Here is a 21,963-nt window from a genome sequence, read left to right as displayed (position 1 = left end):
CTCTGCTCAATACATACTTGTTTCAGATTTAAAGGCTGTTTTGGCCACATCACACTGAGAGCTCATGCTGAGCGGTCACAACCACTTCGGTAGAAGTTCTCTACAAGCACATCTCCATTTTCCATTCCTGGCTATGTAACTGTGCAGTGAGAGGTGTGTTCTGCTATACTCTTCTTCACAGTTTAGATAATTTGTTGCATATCGGTCATCTCTTCATTGTAACTACTCTTCTATTGCTATGTTAAAGAACAAGAAGTAATTTTGTCCTTCTATTTTCCCCCAAATTTCAATTATGTCAACAATTACTTCAATCAACTAATAGTAACTCTTGAAAATGATGTTCAATGAAATCTCTTTTTTCATAAATTATTCTAAATTGCTATTGTTACTACCGTACCAGTAAGTTGTCGTGATGGAGCTAAGCAAGCTCCATACAAAGAGAAAAGAAAAGTTAGTGGCTTCCCCAGCAGGTTCACAGAGTTCTGTACCTTTGGGGCTGATGGGTAAAAGGGTATACGTGTAAACAGAGACAGATCTATGCAAAAGAAAGAGTAGTTATCACGAGAGGCACTGATCTCAAAATGCCAGCTGTTTCACTACTGAAAGGCTAATGGAAGGTCTCAAGAAAGAACAAATAAGAGATTTACAAGTAAAAGGAACAGCTTCAATGACGACACCACACATCTTGGAATTCAGAGTCAAAAAGCCAAAGGAAAGTGAGATTTCCAAGGAGAAGACATTGGCTGTTGCACGCCAAAGGAGGGAGAGGTCCCTCACTGCAGAGAAAACATTGAGCTCTTTGGATGGGAGGATCAGCTCTGCTTTCCTTCTGTGTTTCTGACATGAAATCCTGCCAGGCCAAGGCCACAGCCATCGCAATACTCGAGAGAAGACAGAAGCAGATAATCACATTAAAGAAGGGAACAAATATCAGCTGTGCCCAGGTATTTAGTGCTCCTCCTCGACCTGTGAAGAGTGCAAAGCGTGCCACTCGGTGAAGCACTGCTTCCCTCTGAGAAACAGGGCCAAATTCTGCCATAGCACGAATTTTGAGACTGCTTAGTAGAGAGAGACTTACTTCTAGTCTCTACAGACTTAAAGCTCTGATCTTTGGACATAATTATCCCTACTCTGTTGTGACAATGGACACAGCTTTTCAGAGCTTTGTCTTTGGTTATCACTGAAAACGAGATGACTAGGGAAAAAAAAAAAAGAAGTCAACAGATGGATGATAATATCGACAGGCCTGAACCCTGAAAAATCATCAGTCATTCTCTGTAAGGATCATGGCCTTTGAATAGCATTTTAATTGCTTTGTGAGTTTCTAAAGTGCCTCTAGGACATATTTAAAGCTTTTCATACTATCTGGTTACAAGAAGAAACACTAAATATTACAAGACTAATGATAAACCTGGAAACATTGAAAAGGTATAAGGTTTGCATGTCTAATACTTTATTTTCATACTAGAGACAAGGATCTTCCCTCTTCGATCAGAATTTAACATCAGAAGTTTACATAACCCTAGGCTCATATTTGTATTTTTAAACCTCCACCATATGGATTAGAAATGAGAGAAAACCTGTTTTCCCCTCAATTATTAAGTGGACATAAGGAGTGCTGGCTGCAGAACTAAGGAGAGAAGGTTTTCTCAAGCTCCAGTGGTTTGTCAACCATTCTAAGCTGACAAAAATCTTTTCCGGAGCTTGATGTTTCTTTCCCTTTCAGTAATCTTTGTGTATAATTAGTATAATTAATATTTACTCACACAATTCATAAATTCTTGCAAAGTGATAGTGGTAAATGTCTCAGAAGTGGGATCAGAGGCTAAAAAGATACAAGCTATATTAGGCAGCCCTTACCCCCCAAAGACAGCGATGTACCACAAAAGCCTGAAAAACACTCCATGAAAGACAAGAAAATCAGGATAAACAGAAGTAACCCAGGAAATCAGGGACAGAAACAAGTAGGAAAACCAAATAACTCGATCCTGAAACTCAAACAGTTTTGTTCTTGTCTGACCCTGCCCTATTTTTCCTCACTCCACTGAAGGGCCTCTGCTCCCAAGAAGAGCAGGACGCAGTGCAACTCCTGGCCCGCGCCATCCTGCAGCAAAGAAGGTTTCTGCCTCTCAGAGAAGCCAGCCTGTACCGCGCAGAGCGTCTGCCTCCTTCGGCTGGCTTTCTCTCTACTCTGCCTAAGTGTGATCATGCAAAATATGCAAACCAAGCTGCATTTTCCTCATTAGAGAGTTAAGGAAAGTATGAGTAAAAACACATTAACTCCCACCTATCAGGCTTCCATAGATTGCTTTATTTCTTTTAAGCAGCCTTCATGAGCTGTGCTTTGCAAAATAGAAATTGGAATCCAGAATTGTTTGAGTTCATTTGGAAACCTTCAGCTATGCAGATCTATTTGCCTAAGAAAGACTTCTGACATGAATAAGAAGGCAACACGCTCTTAAATTATTAGTATTAAATTGCTCTGGAAAAGATACTGGAAATTGAATTATATGAGATACACAAGATAAATTTTTAAAAAATCCATAATATAAGTTCATAAAGAGGAAGGAATCACTATCTCCCATTAAAATAAAACCAAATCCAACAACTTGGTGACACATTCTGAAGAGAAAAGGTAAACATTTTCCATTTGCTCAAATCATTTTTTCCATCTGCAAAGATCCAAAGGTTTTTGTGTCCAAGCTAATAAAGTATTCAAGCAGCTCCCAGTTCTTTCTCAAGGTCTAAATAATCTCACTTTTGTGATTCAGAGGTAAATTCAATGTTTACAGTATTCAATTAATCTCCAGACAGGTGACAGAGTTAATAACGTCTCGGTTGGGCAAATGGAAAAAAAAAATTAATACCAGCCACAGCTGCTTGTGTCATCAGCCTCTGCTGCAACGGCTGGGAGGCGGTTCCAGAGCGGTTTCTTACTTTGATGGCCATTTAGTCACATTGAGGAAGCAGAAATAAGGCCAGACAGCTGAAACAGCAGGACTGTTCACCCGCAGCCATCCTCTCCCTGCATTTCAGAGTGTGTCATCATCACAGAAATGTCATGAGTAACCTTATTTTTTTTAAGAAGTGACATCTTCAACCAATTGAAAGCAAAATCAGCCATGGTACTCGCCTTGACTGTTACAGTAACAGTCACAGTGGGTGATCACTGACAAATGAAAATTGCATGTTTAAATTTACGCTCAAAAAAATCAGTAAAGTATTTGTTAAATCAAGCTTTTAATTGCTGACCTTTTGAAGCCACGCCTATATAGAGGTTGTCTATAGGAAAGAGAAACTGTGCATCGAGAGTGTGTGTTTGGCTGGCTGGGTTATAGCAAAAAATCCTTGGTTTCAGTAAATATCAATTCAGGCATTTATAGAGCCCTCCGAGTGTTGCACAAACACGGCCAGCAGATGTGCTCTGGTCATCTCAGCCAGGTTATGAAAGAAGCAGTACCCTGAATCGTACATTTGATGAAACTTTGCAGAACAACAGGATTTAACACATTTCCTAGTCTTCTCTTCCAAAGCAAAACGGGAGTAGACTTTCTGCAGAATCCCCAGTATTACAGGTGTAGCTATCCAAACAAATATACAACACTGTTGCAACACCTGTCTAAACACTGATAAAGGTTCATTTAATGCAATGTTTATTTTCCTTGTAACAGAGATATCCATTTGAAATACACTTAGAACATCAAACAAAGCACAGACAATAGAAAACAAAGACAAATCACCATATGAAGTACCCAAATCATCTCAGTCTACTTCCTGCACCAAAGTTTGGCAGTAGAGACAGAAGTATCTTAAATTAAACCCCAACAGATTTTGTTGCTACAGGTGACAAAAAGGAAAAGACAACGGAAGCCTACAGCTACGGGAGGTTCATTCAGTCAGAGGTTGCTGACGGTGTGGTGTGTGTCATTGGCCTGCCTCAGCCCCAGTGCTCAATATACCATTGTCAAAATTTGTTGTGGTTACTTGAAGTGAAACAAACGCATTAAAACATGCTGCCATGTTATGTTAACAGATCTGAAGTCGGATAGTGTCATTCCATTCCATCGCATTGCATCTTAAACTGATGTAATACTGTGTGATACAACATGACAAATCAGTAAACAAAGGACAACAAGCCTGTCTACCTGATGTCAAGTTAGTTTTCAAATTAAGATCATCATATATAAAAGGAAACACTTTCCCTCTTCACCAACTGTTGGAGAGTGTTTTTCTGTATGCCTGGGCAAGGTATTGCCCTAGCATTTGCAGTTCTCATGACCTTCTAAGTATATGTTCCTATAGCAGCCCTGTAAGGCAAGTAGAGTCATTGCCCATTTCACAGAGAAGAGGTTAAGCAACAAAGAAAGCCTGGAGGATACATCCAAAGTCAAACAAAAAGCCTTTGCGAATATTGTTTTCCCAGCCTCTGGCCAAGTCTTTAACCACAGGACAATCCTGTATTAAGTCTCAAGATTGCAAAAATCACAAGCGACTGTAGGAAAGAATTTACTCAGAAGAATGAAAGCATGAAGGATGCAAGAGTTGCTTTATTGCACGCGGCCCAGTTGCGCACACATGTCCCTGGCCTCATGAGCCGCCAACGCCACCCTTCCCACCTGAGCCCAGCAGCTGCACTCTCAGCGGGAGAGGAGGTAGCCAGCAACATGGGCAGAGACCACCAGATGCTGGAGACTGTTTAGGGAAGGTATAGCATAGACTTCTTCCACAACTATACCCTTCTTTAGGAATATGGTACTAGACACTGTCCATAAAAAAAATAAACCAGAAAGAGGACTGCAGACAAATAGAGAGCCCTTTGGCTTGATCCAACACAACTACCACTATGATCCAGAGAAAGAGTTTCAGAAGACAGTCATTAAGTCTAACGATAGAGAGTAATTTACACCTGGAAGTGCAGACAGTGGCATACTTGGTAAAACATGAGTGTCACAGTGACAGTAAATTAATGCCGGTAAAAGAGATACTAGAAGCTTGGTAATAATCCAATGGTGCTCACTGACGCTGGTCCTCTGGCACCATCTGGGCAATCTGCATCAGGGACCTCCTCCCAGCCCACGCAGCCAGCACAGCCACAGCAGAAGGCTACGGTTCAAGATCTACAAGGGCCCAAACTCAATCCCAACTGACAGTGACCCTCCCAAGGTGTTTGAGCACACAGGTTTTCCCAGAGGGGTAGTGAACAAGCAAACAGATAATTGCCAAATCCTCTTCCCTGGTGTTCCAAGAGCACAGCAGAGATGCTCTGAAAACTCACTGGAAAACCCAGAGTGGAATACACTCCCTCCTGGAAAGAAGCTTTTGCGCTGTATTTGAACATCCCCCTATCCCTGACTCTGTATTACACAGACCTGGCAGGTGTCTGAGGTGAAGCAGAGGACGGAGTTGACAGACACCACTACGATCAGGCTGAAGGCTGCTGTACCTTCCTCTGATTACGGGAGGCCTATGTGTGGTGTACACTCACCTCTGACTCCTACAGTGCAGAGCTGAGTGGTAGCGCAGCAGTATTTTGACAGACTGATCCGCTGCTCATAGACAAGAACATTATAAGTAGTACAGGCACGGTCCCACCGAGTGTGGGAATCGATCCCAGTCTCCTTTTCTTTTACCCCTTCACTTCTAGCTGCCAGTTTTCTTCCATTTCTGTTTTCTGTGGAGAAAGTCAGAGGAGTTAAATCAGTATGCAGGATACAGAGACAAAGGCCAATCACCATAATTCTCACCAGAAGCCAGGTAGGGAGACTTAGAGCCTAACAACGACATAAAAAATAGATTAAAAAGAAAAGCACTCTCCCTCAACTGGAAGAATGCCATGCTGCAGAAGGCCAAAACAAGTGCTTGAAGCTGCATTTCATATCCATGGGTGGCTGTTATCTCAAAACAGTGTTCTGAGAACAGAAAAGCTTCTCCTCAAATTATTAAACTGATTCCAGGTGAGCTCCTTCTGGCAGACCCCTGAGAAGCTGTTAGACCCCACAGCAAGTCTAGCGCCTCAGATGCGAGAGGAGAAAGACCAGCACTCTCCACCCCAGCTGCGAGCAGGCCTTGCACACCAGCAGCTACTGGCACTTACCTCACTGCATGCCAAACTCGGGTTGAAAATCAAAATCCAACCCCTCAGCCACTTGGAGGCAAAAGCAGGAAAACAGAGGGAAGAGACAGTCAGGCAAGAACTTGAGCTGCTGGGAAATCATCAGTCTGCCTTGAACTCTCCGAGCAAAATAGTTTCTCCAACTCAAGGACATGCGTGGTGACTGCTGTCGGATGGCTCTGACGGTTGAGGCACCAAACCTTGGCACACGTGAAGATTGGCAGCTTGAAGCCGTTGACTTGATAAGCTTCAGTAAGGAGAACATCGCATGTTTCAAAGCCAAAAGGCACCTCTAAGGCAAGTCGAGTCCCGCTGTTCCATTTTCATTTGGACTGGAGCTTTAGTCTGGCCTCATCCAGCGACTTGTGATCAGCATCTTTAAAATTCAATTAGAAGCAAAGATAAAGCTGTAAGATAAGTACAGACATACTCAAAGCTGCTGTCTTTTCTATTTGCTTTTTTTTTAGCTAACAGTTCGGTCACTGCAGAGTCAGACTGCTTAAATAGGTCTTAAATCTTGCAGGCCTTTGAAGACTTTAGGTCACACGAGAACGACTGTAGTACACAAAGTTTTGGCAGTTTATGTCTGTTGGGGTTTCTTTTACAGAAAATTATACGAGATTCTCTTTTACAGTTCAACTAATTAACACAACTTCCTTCGGGTGTCCTCTGGACATGGAGAAGTAGAGGAAATCAGAAGGGTCCTGTTATCTTTTAAATGCCTTGCAAAATCTCTAAGACTCCTGTTACTTTCATCACTGTCTTCCTAACTGCTTTGGTTCCAGGCCAAGGCAGCAATTAAGCACACGCTGCTATTTAAAAGCATAGGAATAACCTGACTGAAACTAAACAAAACAAGTAATGCAGTAAGTATAAAAGCAGAGTTGTCTCTTGTACACAGCTACATTTCATCTCAGGGCAGAGAAACTGATTCTCATTTCTTACAGATCAAATAGCTTCAAACTCTGGAAAAGTCTGAAGTCTAGATCTAGGAATGAACAGCAAGTGGAGATTTCTTCTTGGTTTCTATGGAAGAAATTATCTCAGATTTGTTCATAAAACCAGCTAAACCCACAACTCAGACTTTTCTGTTGGAAGACTTCTTTGCAAACACAGATACTCTAGTCTAAGGACAAGCACTATTCTGTGTTGGGTGGCCATGACAATCCATTAAATGAAGCAACTATGTTAGGAAAATATGTCTGCAATTTTATTAGCTGTTCTGCGGCAGACATGATGATCTGAGGCTAGAAGATTTATACAGACAGTATATTTTATTAGATCAACTGCTGGAGCTGGGGGAAAAAAAACCACCCAAACAACAGACAAGCTCTCAGACACACAAGCCATGAAGACAGCTGCCCCCATTACAGCAGTCAGTCTAATAAAGTACATTACCTCTTACTATAAACCTTCCTTCTCTGTAATTTTAGTCATTGCTAATGCAAAAACTTTTTAAGTGACTCGTGCTTTTTGGGTTTTTTTAATTTTCTTATTTTCTTGTTGACCACAGGAGGAGTTACACCCCTGCTACAGAAGAACCCCAGTAGACAGGAGGCTTCTGGAGCACATCGGTCACTTAAACCTGGCACGGGTGCTAGCACTCACTGTTCCCATTGTCACTGCTGCCTCCAGCTGCATCAGCGGGAGGATGCCATTGCCTCTGGGGTGGAGTGATTAGCACAAGGCTGCTCTTATTCCTGTGACTCCCCGCAGCTCAGTCTTTGCCACCAGAAAAACAGGTAAATATCCTATTGATTTCAAGACAGCTACACCCAAGTTTCCCTCTCAATGCAATTCCTGAATTTCTTGTTTGTTCCTTCCCACACAGGTATTGCCAAGACACTTTGCCTTAGCACGTAGCACAATAACCTCTCCGTTGATGAAGGATGTGTATCTTGCTCAGCTGTGTCGAAGGTTCACTTAAAAATACCCTCTGTGACCTTGATGCAGATTTAATCTGTCATTGTACGCTCAGTTTAGATCCAGTCTTGCCATTTTGCAGTCCTGTCCTAAAAAAGTCAACTAGATATCTTTTCATTCACTTGCAACATATTGAGTGACCTTGGCAATAGTCTAATCTATCTTGGCAGATTCAAGATAGAGAAAACAAGCAATAGACACAGACCTGCTGGTTTCTGCTATTGATCAGTGCCTTGAGTGAAAGCTCATTATGAGCAGAAGGAACGTGTCAGGTACAAGTTCTCCTACAGAGCAGTAGCGAGATGACGGAACTCCCAACCAAAGAAAGGGTGGCTGTGCTATTGCTTGGGAGGGGGAGGTATGGCCGTGGGAAGGCAGAAAAGGGCAAGGCGAGAAAGAAGGAGCAGAGGGCACTTCACGTCTGGTGAAGCTGTGCATCAGGAGCTCCCAGGAAAGTAAACTGTAAGTTTACTTCGCTGAAAAATTACAAAATGTTTATTTTCAAGTTAGCAAGGTTACATTGTCAAACTTTTCAACAAAAGAGGCCAAACTCTTGAGAAAAAAATGTTACTTAATGTATATATACACTAAGATGTGTATATACACTAAGTGTATATATATACACTAAGATGTGTATATACACTAAGATAATACTACGAGAAATATACACACACTAAGCAATATACTATTAAGTGCTCCTTCTGCTACTCATAGAAACTCAAATAGACAACCTAAAAGTACAAGAACTGTCAGATGAACTCCTGCTATTTTACTGGCAATCAGTGTGTAACGCAGAAACTTATTGATATGATTGTTTGAATAGTGCTGCCTCGCCTCGAGACAGGTCTTTTTTTAACTCAAGACAATTACTCTGTACTATCTGCCAAAGCACATCTACCGTGACCTAGTGCGTCTCCTCCAGCCTCCCCAGAGCGCAAGCTGGCAATCATGCCAGGCTGTTTGGCACTTTTATTATCCTCTTTCCTCGGATTGCCTTTGTGCCCCAGGATGAACAAAGACAGAGGAGACTGCTTGCCTGTCTCTGTATTTTATGGGGGGAAACATAATCGACAGTCCTCTCGCAAGATGCCCCAAACAAAACACCACTCGGTCACTGGGAGAGACGGCGCCAAAGCCTCACCCATCGCTAGGACTTTATCTGGGCACCAAGAGGAGCATTTGCTCCTGGGAGGGAGCTGCTCCCAGGGTAAGAGCCAGCAGGGGCTCCTGGATTCTGGGGTCTCAGATCTCCTGCTCACAGCAGGAGGCAGTTCAGATGACCAGCACTGCAGTCTGAGCTCTTCCCTTGGCTTCAGCCTTGGAGTTAACGGCCACGCTCATGTTTCTCACTGGCACTGAACTCTGTTTTGTCTTAGGATTTTGTAAGAAAATACAACCGTGCTTCCTCTTACTGCAGGGTGGCTTATCCTCCAACCTCCACAGGGCAAACCCGTGTCAAAACTTCATGTAAGGATCAGATGGTAAGCTGAGCTTGATGAAAAGGAAAATTTCCAGCATGCAGCTGAGAACAGGAACGCAGGACACTGAAGGATGTGGACTGCTTACAGACCTCCCACCAGGCGAAAACACGATGGGGGTGGGGAGGGGGGAACAGACAACGGAGTAATCAAAACCAACCAGGGGTAGGCACACACAGGGAGGGGGAATGACAGCACAGGACAAACCCTGCACAGGAAGTCTGATTTCTTTCACAATCCTCAGTGTTAGAAGTCTAACCCTAGCTCATTTTATTCTGCCTGCGTGGTCTCCTTTAAAGGGTCTGTTAGGTCAAAGGCAGACTTGGTTGTCCTTGCTTTAAAAAAAAAAAAGGCAAAAAAACCTCTAGATAAAAATTAGGCAGAGCAAGACATCAAAAGGAGAAAAATCACGTAGCAGAACTCTGGGGAGAGATATCAAGGAAGCGAGTGAGCAGTCATGTACTGTGTGTGCAGCTGATCTACCCCAGTAAATGTCAGCTTCACTAAAGGTCACCGGCTGTATTGATTCCTCAACACTTTAACGTAGATGATTCTGTACAGCAACTCTTTTCATGATGGATCAGACAGTCGAACAATTTAGCATACTGATGGAGGGAGGGCGGAGGGACAGAGAGCAAAATACATGCTATTTAACTTGCTGCTAATATGTATGGATGGAAATGACATCAAATCATAAACGTTCACCTGTGGTGGAACAAAGTGCATTACAGACTCACAGTGCAATCAAACAAGTACCTTCTCTAACATGTTTGTATATACAGATATACAAATAGGATTACCTCCATCCCTGCAGATTTTCAAACCCAGACTGGATAATGCCCAGAGCTACCCAGCCTGATCTCATAGGTGACCCTGATTTGAGCAGGGCATTAGATGACAGACATCCCGAGGTCCTCTTCAACCCAAATTATCCTGTGATCCATGAAGCTAAGGCACATGCTGTAAGGCTACGCGTATGGACATGCATGGGAGGAGAGCATGATGGGTCATATCCTAATTTCTGTACCAGTAGTTGAAAATCTCACTAAAAACATAACCTCAAATGCAATGCAAGATTTTAGAGGTTGTCTTTGAGGTTAAAGAAATCACATGGGGAAGATTCTCAGCCATTTTAATATTTAAAGTAACACACTGTGATTTTTAAAAGATTTGGTCATCCACAATTTGCTGGGCCAGCTACAGAATTCACATAACTTACAGAGCACAGGAGAAACCGGTAATGATCAAAATGCCTTCCTCTGGTCTAGCTCTATGAAATCAGCCCAGCCTACATCGCTTCCATTGTACCTTTAAACCTGTCAAAATGCAACTTTGCAATAAATACAAATTCAGAGCTGGAGAAGCCAATTGGGATTACAGTGGAGGCCAGGATCCAAAGTGTCAGTGATCTTCTACGCCATGATGGCCATCATCACCATAAAAAAATACTTTGCTGTGGAAAGGTCTCACCATCATTCAATACAACAGGAGTTTTTCAGAGCAATGTAAAGTTTTTCAGCCTTTACAGCTCTTCACTGCCTGCCAGTTTAGTAGCTGAAGTCAACCAATACAACCACTTTTGAAAACCACACTCCTTTTACCTCCCCATCAACAGCAGGTAATAAAACAGGTCCCAGTAAGTGTGTTAGAAAAACAGCAATAAATACAGATCATTAAGAACCTGCTAGACCTGCTAGTCTCCTCAGAGATCAACACTATAACAGCAATTATCTGTGGACATTAGTATTTTCACAGATTAGCAGTGATTTCAAGCTTTACAGGTTAAAAAAAGCGAGTCACTGAATTATTCTTTGTAGCTGCAATTTTTTTACTTCCATTTGTCTAGAAAAAGACCGACTGACAAATCTAATTACTGAGCTACATTAGCTGGAAAGCAAACACACACATGTAAGCGTCTATTTTGTATTTTAGGTGCCAACTTCACAGCTGTCACCAGAGACACCCGTATTTGGAATGGGTACTATCCTCCATACGAAATTAATTACCTCGCTGTTGGCTTTTATGCCCCTTTGAGACTGAAAGTCTCAGCTGCACAACTTCCAAAAGGAGCAGCGGTTTGAATGTGCACGTACATTTCCCCATATAATATACACGAAAGGGGCAGTGTTTACCACTAAGATAAGCTTGGCACTTAAGCTTAAAGCACAAGCCTTTAAGTCTTCAGCAGACAAATTCTGAAAATGGCTTATTTTCAAACAAATATTTGGTAGTACATATTTGAGAGGTATGTAAAGGCACAAAAGTACAGGATGATGTGGCATTCTATGGGACAGATCTCTGTCTGGTATAAACTACCACATCTAAATGACTTCCTTCAACTGAATATGTGAAAGAAAAATGGCATTGCTAATTCTGCCGGACACTGGAATTGGTATCAAAGAGGATCTGAGTTCAGTCCTTTACCTGGCACCAGCCACGAGACCTTCAGCAAACGGGAAGAAATAGCTCCACACCTTCTCCTCTGTGGAGGATTTTGTTTAGCACAGATCCAGCAGAGAAAGAAATCTCCCCTCCAGCAGGATGCTCTGTATTTCCACCACCCACACATACCTGCATGTGTCACTCTTCATCCTTTCAGTATTTATCTACTGTAGGTATCCGTGGGCCAGGCAGAAGTGCTCATCAGCACTGATAACACCAGAAGACAGATCGGGCCTTTTTGTCTTAATCCTACACATAAGTAAAAAACATCTAACTAGTTCATTGCCACTTGATACTTGGCAAGAGTCAGTAAGTGATCGAGAGAAGCAGTCATAGTAAAATAGCCCATGGTATTTCATGCAACCCATTTGCAGTTCATTGCAAACTAGTTAACGATAATGGGGCCTAATGCTAATGGTGTGAGCAATATAAAAGATTAGGAAATAAACATTTGATTGGTGTATTTGTGTTTATATTGAATTAACAATTTTCTACTGATTAATACTTTCACAGGCTATCCTTACCCAAAATATAAAGAAGAAACAGCCACAGAGACCAGGCAACTAAGGGTTTGTTTTCTATTGATTTTTGCATTTAAGCTACCCATTGCACAGCTACAGCATAAGCAAGTGAAACTGGATGAATGGCTTACTTATTAAATGATCAGGTGCACCAGAGGAATACTTTGATGAGCTGCTGGGCAATGGCACATTTCCTGGCTTGGGCCAATTTACAGCATTTCATTTCTGTGGGGTTTTTGGGTTAGGGATTTAAAATCACTCTGTTACAAAAGAGGAAGCACTCTTATTAAAAAAAAAAAAAGAAAAAAACCACAAAGTCTGGAAATGAATGCTTCATTTAATAACTTTTAGTAGCCTCAGCAGCAAAAGCACCCTACAGTTTTGTTGATGTCTTTCTGTACTCTCAAGTCTTACTTTACGTCCTTCTTCTAAAGCATCACTACTGCATAGCCAATGAATAATTTAAAACCCCTAAACCAAATAGGGCCCTGTCTCCAGACCTGTGAGTAGGTACACAGCAATACAGTGTGGCTGCAGGAATATGGACATAAAGCAGCGTCCTCAGATACCGATAGACTCAAGCCTCTTTGACAGCTGTGCTTGAGAGACCACAGGTAATTGAATTTTCAGTAAAGGGTAGGTACCAGTGTTTGGCCTGTCTTGATTTATGCTAGAGCTCATCAAATATTTCCAGAATCAGTGACAGAGGCATAATTCAGCATCCTTAAAGCCACCTGATCAGAAGTAGAATAGGATATCTATTACTGAACAGCTAAGGAAAAGTCTCCTCAGGAGATACATTCCTTCCTGAAAATAAGTGAGACGACATTCAGTAAAATTGGATTTCTTCTTCTAGGAAGTTTTAAAACAAGAGCCAAAAAGTCTGTTTTCCTTTTCTTTCCCTGCATCTCAAGGCAGGGAGCACAGCACGGACCAGGGCTGGGCAGAATAGACCAGGAGACCTGCACTCAGTGTAGGGTGCCACTATCCAGCCCTCTTCCCAATTCACCTCTGAGGCTGGAAGTCTTTACAAGAGGGTTTTATTAATTTATTTTTGCTGTTGGGGCAGAGGATTGACCTTAAACTAAAATCAGTCAGTTGAAAAGGAAAGTACTTACTGCTCTACATGGAGAAGACGTGGCCAGCCCTCACCAAGACCTCCTGGTTTTTAGGAACATCGTTTGCTGTCTGACCATACTATTCCCAAACAATACCTTCCATTATTCCAGCACAGCCTTTCAAGCCTTGATACAGCAATACAGCAAAGCACAGCCTCAGCTTTAGCTTGATTTCATTGAGAAACTCTAAGGTACCTCTGTTTCAGCAGAACTCTGAATACTCTCTACATAATGACAAAACTAGCAGGGAAAATTTATACAGTGTAGGAGGACTGAAAAAAGCAATTCTTGTGTGCCTGTTAAGAAAAGCTTCAAAAGCTTTGCTTCGAAGCAATGTGTTAATATTTTTCATAAAATATTTATAAAGTGGTACACGATATTTATAAAAGAATATAAGCATATTTTTATAGACAGCTTGGAAATTCTCAATACTGAATTTAACAGAAGAAGTGAACCCCTGCTTTGGAGTACTTTGCATCCTTTTGCATAATTTCATCGACATGTTAGGGTTTTTATTAAATTTTATAGGATGATTTCAAAAAGCTTCCCAATGGTTATAAAATTATAGTAAATTTGACAGAGCTTTTTCACAACAAAGAATAGGGGCCCATCTCTTCTTATAGATCTCCTAGAAAAGGATTCATTTTATTTTCTCATAAATAAAGTTTCATCAGAACCATTTACAATTTTATACAAGTTTAAAAACTGTTCATCGAATCCCAGATATCGCCTTCAAAAAGGAAGTACTGGCAGGAAAAAAATCTACGGTCTCAGTATCCAGCTTTAATGTCTAAAGGCTGCTGAAGGAAGTGCAATGCAATGGAGATAAGGCACGGCACACGCCACGGCGGCCGCAGCTCCCTCCTTCACCACCCACCCGGATGGCACCTACGCTGCTCTTCATCCCCTGCTACGCCCACGGCAGCCATGCTGATGCCAACTGTTTTTATATAGGCCAAGCCCGCTGCGTTTTGGGTACCACGATCGCTTCACAAGTCAGCCCTCATTGCACCCTTGGCTGGGGCAGCTCCATTCTGCACAGATCACAGCAACGGGGGTCTGCTCTTCTCAGTATGTCCTTAGAGTCCGTGAGAGGTACAGAACCGCGCATGCCACCACCCGAAACAAGGACACCAGCAGCTGTGGAAGTCCCGAGTCGCTTCAGATCTGCCACAGAAGTGTGAACACAAGGTTTAGCCCCAAAGGCTCCAACTTTTAATGTATATAGTAGGAAAGATGGCATCTTTTGGAGGCCTTGTGCAGGTGACATGTCAAATGCAATCAGCAGTTCTGATAAAAGTTGCTGAGAGAAAACGACACCAGGCATTGGCTGCACAGGCAATTTCTACCCACGTGTTGGGACCAGCATAATCATAAGTCATTTATTCAAAAAATGTCATTATTATTATTATTATTAATAATAATAATAATAATAATATTATTGGGTTAGCACAGTGAAATTATTAAGGCTCCTCAATCTTTTATTCCTGTAGGTTATATATCCTCTCTAGAAAATAAAGGTCTATTTCCATTTGGAATCACAGATTTTTCTACTAAATAACAAAAAAGGTCAGCTTTAAAATTAAAGCAATACTTTTACTGGGTTATTCCTGTTCAGTGAATATAGCCATATTTCTTCGGCACATTAGTATTATTGGATTTCTAAATCACATTTTGGTAGCTGGCAAAACACACACGCAAAAAAAGAAATCCAATACCAGTAACAATACAAATATTGAATGGAACCATTTAAAATGGGTCAACACCACAAGACACAGCACGTGTGAAGGAAGCACTCTGGGTAGTTATTAATCATGTGATAGGTATTAAAAAACTGAAACATTTTAACTCACTTCCCATAAAGACTTCCTATTGGGCTTATATGCACAAAATTGTCGTATCATGATAAAAAAAAAAACAGATCTAAAATATCTTGCCTGTCCATCAGGCTGACACAGCGCAGGAGCAGCTATACTTAAGCCATGCCAGCACAACCTGTTCTTAAGACGAAAGGGAAAAAAACACACTGTCATCACCCCCAAAAATACTAGGCATAGGGAGGGACGAGGGTTCTACGAAATTCAGTGACTATCTATGCTGCTACTTAAGTCTCCTCCCACTGACAAAGTTTTTGTATTAGCTGATATAAACCTCCTTTTTGTAACATATGCTTATGTTCTGTTCTATTCCCAGGGTACATAACAAAAACTTAATTACCATCACTATTGCCACACAAGTATGCACACAAACATGAGAAACAATGAATAGCTGGTTTAAATTCTGCATGTGCAATATTTAATATAAGTTGTAAACTATAAAGGACCAGGCTGTGTAATGTTTACTTGCAATATAAACTACTTGAATCTTTCAAGTCAGTAGGAACCCTGGGGATTAATATGTATGTAACATAGCACGTATTCTCCACACTGGTCTGTCAAACCACAGCCTCTATCTCATTTAAACTCACTTATTTCTGTAGTTCTGCAGATTGCCTTAAAGTGAATTACAGAAAACAGCAGATATTAGTATAATATAGCCAACACCTTTGCAGTGATGACATCTTCTTGAATGGGACCTCCCTCTAAACATCAGGTTTAATTTAGACTGCAAGCTCTCCATGAAGATTCTGGTTTCAATCATTTCTAGAAGACGCTTAGCAACGAACCCTCATTATCATCACAGTAATACCCAAGATGATCACTGTCAGAGTCCCATACTGCAAAAAATTACATTCCTTCACTCAGAAACTGTTGTTTAGTTTAGTTACTAAAGACATATGGCTTGGGGAAGGTAGAGAAAGATGTTCCAGCAAAGGAAATATAATTAGTGCAATGAAGATCATCAAGCTGCCACTATGTTACGTTTAGCATTACAAAGCTGTTTTAGAAGAAGCAGAGAACAAAGTGATTAGAGAAGAACAGGCCCCAAAAACAAACACCCACAAAAAAAGAAAAAAAAACAACCAAAAAACCTCACTGAAGTCACGCACCGATACCGCTACTTGAATACTTCCCCGCACGTAAGAGGGAACTAAAACACAAGAGGAAAACTGAAGTCGGTGTTTACCCCGCAGTTGGAACAGCCTAGATCTTCAGAGGCATCACGAAATGTTTACCACGGGCAGGATTTGCTCACTCATCCCCACGAAAGAGGGAAGAAAGCTGGCTAAACCTTTGTAATTCAGACCGCCAGAGGAGCGGCCGGCTGCAGCGGGGCTGCGGCGCGGGGCTACGAGCAAGCCCCGTGCGGGGCTCCACCGCGGGGCGCCGGTGACGGGCCCAAAGCTCTGCCTGCTGCTCCCCCCTTCCTAAGCGCAGCTCTAAGATGTGCTCTGTCCTCTGCTTAAGACCTGAGGTGGTGAAAGAAGATCTTTACCATCTCCCTTCTTCATGGGAGAAAAGCACTTGTGTTTAAAGGACCGTTGTCACCCGGTAGATAACCCTGAGTACCTTAGAATTGCTACGCTGTCCTGACAAACGTACCGAGAGCTGCTGAAACACCACTGAAGTGTAACAAACCAGGTTGCTCCAGAGCAACAACAAACGCGTGTCGCCCTGGTACCCTCCCAGGCAAAGGCTGATAATGAATGGAAAGCCTACAATAACGAAAAGCCGTATTTTAAAGCTAATGCCGGCTTCAAAAACGCGCACTGGGAGAGTGACCGGGTGTCGGGGAGCTACACCAGAACTCGCCCAGGCGAAGGACAAGCTTAAACAACTTTGTTTCACGAAACAGCCAAAAACCACAACAAAACGCAGGGAGAAACAGGGGTAAACTGAAATCAGTCAACCCTCCGAGAGCATTTAACACACAACAGGGCCGAGCTGTCGGTCCGGGCGCTCTTACTACAGGTTTACACACAAGAATGACGGTCCTCAGTGCGCACGCGCACACACCCCCCCCACACACACCCCCCTCACAGACACCCCTCACAGACACCCCCTCCCGCAGGGGAGCTCTCTCCCTCTCCCGGGGACCCCGAAGGCCGGGGGCTCCCTCGAGGGTGTTTCCAGGAGGAATCACTCACCCAAAGGAAGGCGAGGGCGCTCAGTCCCGGGTGGTTCCTCAGGCGCCGGCCCAGCCCCGGGCAGAGGCTCCCAGCACAGCCCCCGCTCCAAGCAGGCCGCTCCAAGGGGGGCTCCGGCGGCGCGGCGCCGTTGATCCCCGGGCCGCACCTGGGCTGTGCCATCCCTGTGGGCCGAGGGGTGCCGCCTCCTCCCCCCCCCCCCCCCCCGAGTGGTGCCGGTGCCTGGGGCCCGGCGGAGCAGAAAGGGCGCGAAAATGAGGCGCCCGGAGCCGGCGGTCGCCGTGCCGAAAGCCTCCATCTCGGGGGGGCTCCTGCCACACCAGGAGGTGTGGTGGGGTGGGGTGGGGTGTGGTGTGGTCTGCGGGGGTTTAACAAAGAATTAAAGTTAACTCCATCAAAAAAGTCTACCACATTAACACAACAAAAGTGCTGTTTGAATCCTGTGTGCAACTCTGGAGTACCAGTGACTACAGAGGGGCCAAAAAGGACTGACTGGCCGGTTTTGGGACATGGACCTCTCCAAGTACCAACGGCTTTCTGAAACAAGTTATTCAAAACTATTCCCAGGTTTTAGACTCTGCAAAACACCAGGGGGGATGCTATCTAAACACGACACTGCAGCGTATTTTTAACTTGTCTCAGGGTTTTCTTCCGTTCTCTGGACGCTTCCAGGCAATGCTGCGATCGCATCCCCACATCAGGCCGCCCTGAGCTGTGTGATCTCCAGCGCTGGAGGACCTCAGAGCCCAGCTGGCTGCGACCCCGAGCAGCCCGGTGTAACCTCTGAGTGTGGGGGGTGGATCCCGGCGGCCTCCGGAGCGGCGTCCGACTGGCACCACAGCTCTAAAAAGCTTCATTTAGACAAAAATCTGTTTTTGTTTCAGAAAACAGTTCTCTGTATGGAAAACATACAATTGGTCATAAATGATCGTGCTGCATCAAAGCTATAGGTGAGAGAAAAGACATACCGAGAGAAGAGAAAGAATAAATGAAGCGAGAGAGAATAAAAGAGCTTTCTAGCAGATATTTCAAAGCTATACTCTTTAAACAGCATCTCTGCACATGTACACACATGTGGCCAAACGTAGGGCCTGTACATTCTTCAAGTCCCGCTGCCTGCTAGCTCGTGGTGGCAGAGAAATTATTAAACAGAGCTGTAGTGATTATATCTCCATCTTGCAGCAATACTAGAGGAACTTAATTTGATACAGTCCTGGTTAATAAACAGAAAACAGATGAGATAATTTATCTCTATTTACTACAAATTCCACGGGGAAAAGAAAACCTTGTCAAATCTGTTTGTGTCTTTAATATTGCATTGAAGTCTCTAGTAACTAGTTTGTGCACTGATCCTAAGGCAGAAGAAAATTCATTCATATTTTGGCTTCTAAGAGCAATGCAAAATACTTCCTTTTCCTTCCACTTTGTTATTCTCTTTAGAGATTGCACAAAGAGCACTGAATGCCTTTGGTAGTCTGCATGCATAAGGAACGGGTTGGATGGGTGATGTCTGTAGACTGAACCTTTGGATTAATAATTTCAAACCTTTCACACCCTGAAAATCCAGAGATCAGTGCACTTCAGAGCACGCAAGACCCTTTTTAGGTCTGGAACAGAAGCTTACCATAGGTGACAGCATTAGCTACATCACCATAGTCATGCAACACATTTTATAACCCTCTTAACACTTCAGAGACATTAATTCAAAGTAGCTTTTCAAGGGTAGAAAGCCCGCCCAGCATGCACACAATGCTAACTTTCTCAAATGCGTTCTGTCAAACTAAAGCCAAAAAAATAAGAAACCTCAAAATATACCCAGTGAGTCCTCGCCCGGAGGTGTCAGCCCAAGAAAGCAAACAGGTGCGTTATTTAGCCCAGTTTAGAACAGCATTTACCCACACGTGTAGCTTTTAAGCACATATGTTTAATTCTTTAAGTACTTGAAGACAGTGAGGTAATTTTGACTCCACATTATTCATCTTGCTTATGTGCTATATTCCTCCCACTACCCACATCCATCTCTGCCGTTAAATTGTCAGCTTGCTCTGGAGCAAAACAGTATTCCTACCCTATCTGCATGCAGTTAGGCACACCACGGTCCCACTATTAGTGCCTGCTAGGCACTAAAATAACAACAATTTTATGTGACAAAAGGAATAAATGTAAAAGAAACCTTTGACTCAGCTTTAGAAATGTGAGTTGGAAAACAACATTCAAATGAGAATGAGTTTGACCAATATTTTCCATCCCATATAGGCCAAAGCTGTTCTCAACCGCCGGGAAAAAGCAATCCATACCCCACCAAGCTCAACACAAAACCCCTTCCCTGTACTTTACTGGAGCACCAGCATTGCACACCGCTCACGCCAAAGGCTTTAGAGGGGTGTATGGCAGAATTTCACCCCAGGTGAATTTGCGCGTTGGATTCAACAGCAGAGCACGCTGCTCTAAGTGGGAGCCACCACTCAAGAGGTGGGAGCTGACAACCGCTTCCCAAACACAAGGAATACAAGGGGCTATTTCCCCCTGGCAGCCTGAAGAGCCCCAAGCCACCCTACCAGCTGAGAAACAGACTTGTAGCCTTATTCACTAGATCCCACGGAGCTGGATGGGGACACAGCGTGAGAGAGGCCACGTCACCCTCTTGGAATGAGGTGCAAGTATTCCACCCCACGTGGTGGGGAAGGAGTTACTACCCCAAAGGGGCTGAGGCCCAACATTCCCCAAAATAGCCCACCTTCCCTCGATTAGCACCAGCTCGGGAGAAACAAAAAACTAGTTTACAAAGATCAGAAATAAAACAAGCTGCAGGCAATAGTAACTTCTGCGGCTTGCCTTGCTCAGAGGCACTCTTCTTGCTGCGATTGATGTGTCCCCTCCGGCTTCCAAGTGGGCGTCGTACCAGGCTACTTTATGTGCATCCGTAAACTGCTATAATTCAGCACAAATTCATTCTGGGGAGGATTGGGGAAAACAATGAAATGTTAGCGTCCCTCCAAAAAAAGAAATTATCTCACCGGGTATGACAGAATTATGAAATATTTGAGCATTAGCAAGTGTTACACAATGCATCATCTGTATAAAAACACCAAACCAAGAAATATGGTACTTGAACCCTTCATCAGAGCAGTTTGCTTTTCAAGCCTACCACAAACACTCTTAGTCTTCATTCCTATGGATTCAACTTAACCTTTTGGAAACGTTACAGCTAATAATCTTCAGGGAATAATGAGACATTCCTTTTTTTTGAAGTTTCTGCACCTGACTCCTCTGGTCTCTCCCTCTCGCCTTCCCATTGCTTTCGACACTACTGATCGCTCACCCCTCGTCAATCTCTCGTCTTCCCTCGGCTTCTGGATGGTGTATTAGCTTATAGTTCTCTTCAGTCATTACTCTGGTGTTTCTTCTCCTTGCTCACACTTGCCAGGAGTCTTTAAACTCGCTAAACATGCTCTGCTATTAGCCAAGGAAAAAGACCCATTACCCACTCATGCGAAGCCAGCCTCAAGTTTTGCCCCAGCTCCAGGCAACAGCACACACCAGCAGCGGCAAAATCTAAGTCAGACACTAGGCTGGACCTTCTGGCAGCCACATCTTCGATCAACTGAATCTTGCACTCAGCCAGTTCAGAAGGGGCTTCCACTGCTGTGAAAGTTATCGTTACCCTGGACCACCAGCCCAAAAAGCCAATTACCCTCTGCAACAGCAGTGCCTGACGTCACAGCACGTAACACCCTGTATGAATGAGGAACAGGAGCTCAGCCCGGTGGAAGGAGCTTCCCCAAGGAACTGTCCTCATCTTGTTTATATAATTAATCTATTCTGTCTTATCTTAGGGTTAAAGGTTTAAAACAGATGGCAAAATGCAAAGTTTTGGAAGACTTCCTTTTACTTTTCTCTTTCAAGACTCCGCTTACGTTTTTGATCAAAGCCAGTTTGTAAGCACCGTGGGTTACAGTTCGAATGCATTTCCGTTGTCTGTCTTAATGCTGTGGAAGGCATTATCTGAGAAATTGGTCCTTCAAAACTGCCTGCGCACATGTGTGTCCCATGTTATTCATTATGCTTAACAAGGAAATTGATATAACCTCATTAAACAGTGCAAATAACTGTCTTAATGACCCAGTTACACATGTACCCTAACTACATTATAATCATCTAAAAATTAATTTAAATTATTCAAGAATATTATATGTAAAAATACAGAAGCTTATTGTGGGAAAATAACGATAGGAATCCCAAGCAAAAAGATAAAAGGAACAATATTTAGACCGAGTACTACTCCAAGCTCACTGAGGACAACCTCAGGCAGTTTTGGAGGCGCAGCTGCGAGCAGCCGGCT

General features: G+C 43.2%; 1 long non-coding RNA gene across 1 annotated transcript in view; it reads right to left on the bottom strand.

Annotated features, from left to right (window-relative positions):
• The window catches only part of LOC135314037 (uncharacterized), a 68,648-nt gene extending 50,886 nt beyond the window's left edge, over positions 1 to 17,762 (bottom strand). Inside the window, exons 1-3 of the long non-coding RNA XR_010373523.1 lie at positions 17,622 to 17,762; positions 6,095 to 6,488; positions 5,486 to 5,671 (exon numbers count right to left, since the gene is read on the bottom strand). This is a non-coding gene — a long non-coding RNA (uncharacterized LOC135314037). The remainder of the gene's footprint in view (positions 1 to 5,485; positions 5,672 to 6,094; positions 6,489 to 17,621) is intronic.
• Between the last annotated feature and the right edge of the window lie 4,201 nt (positions 17,763 to 21,963).

This window comes from Phalacrocorax carbo, chromosome 6 (assembly GCF_963921805.1).
Source record: "Phalacrocorax carbo chromosome 6, bPhaCar2.1, whole genome shotgun sequence".
Taxonomy (NCBI): domain Eukaryota; kingdom Metazoa; phylum Chordata; class Aves; order Suliformes; family Phalacrocoracidae; genus Phalacrocorax; species Phalacrocorax carbo.
This window is presented reverse-complemented; position numbering and strand designations above follow the sequence as displayed.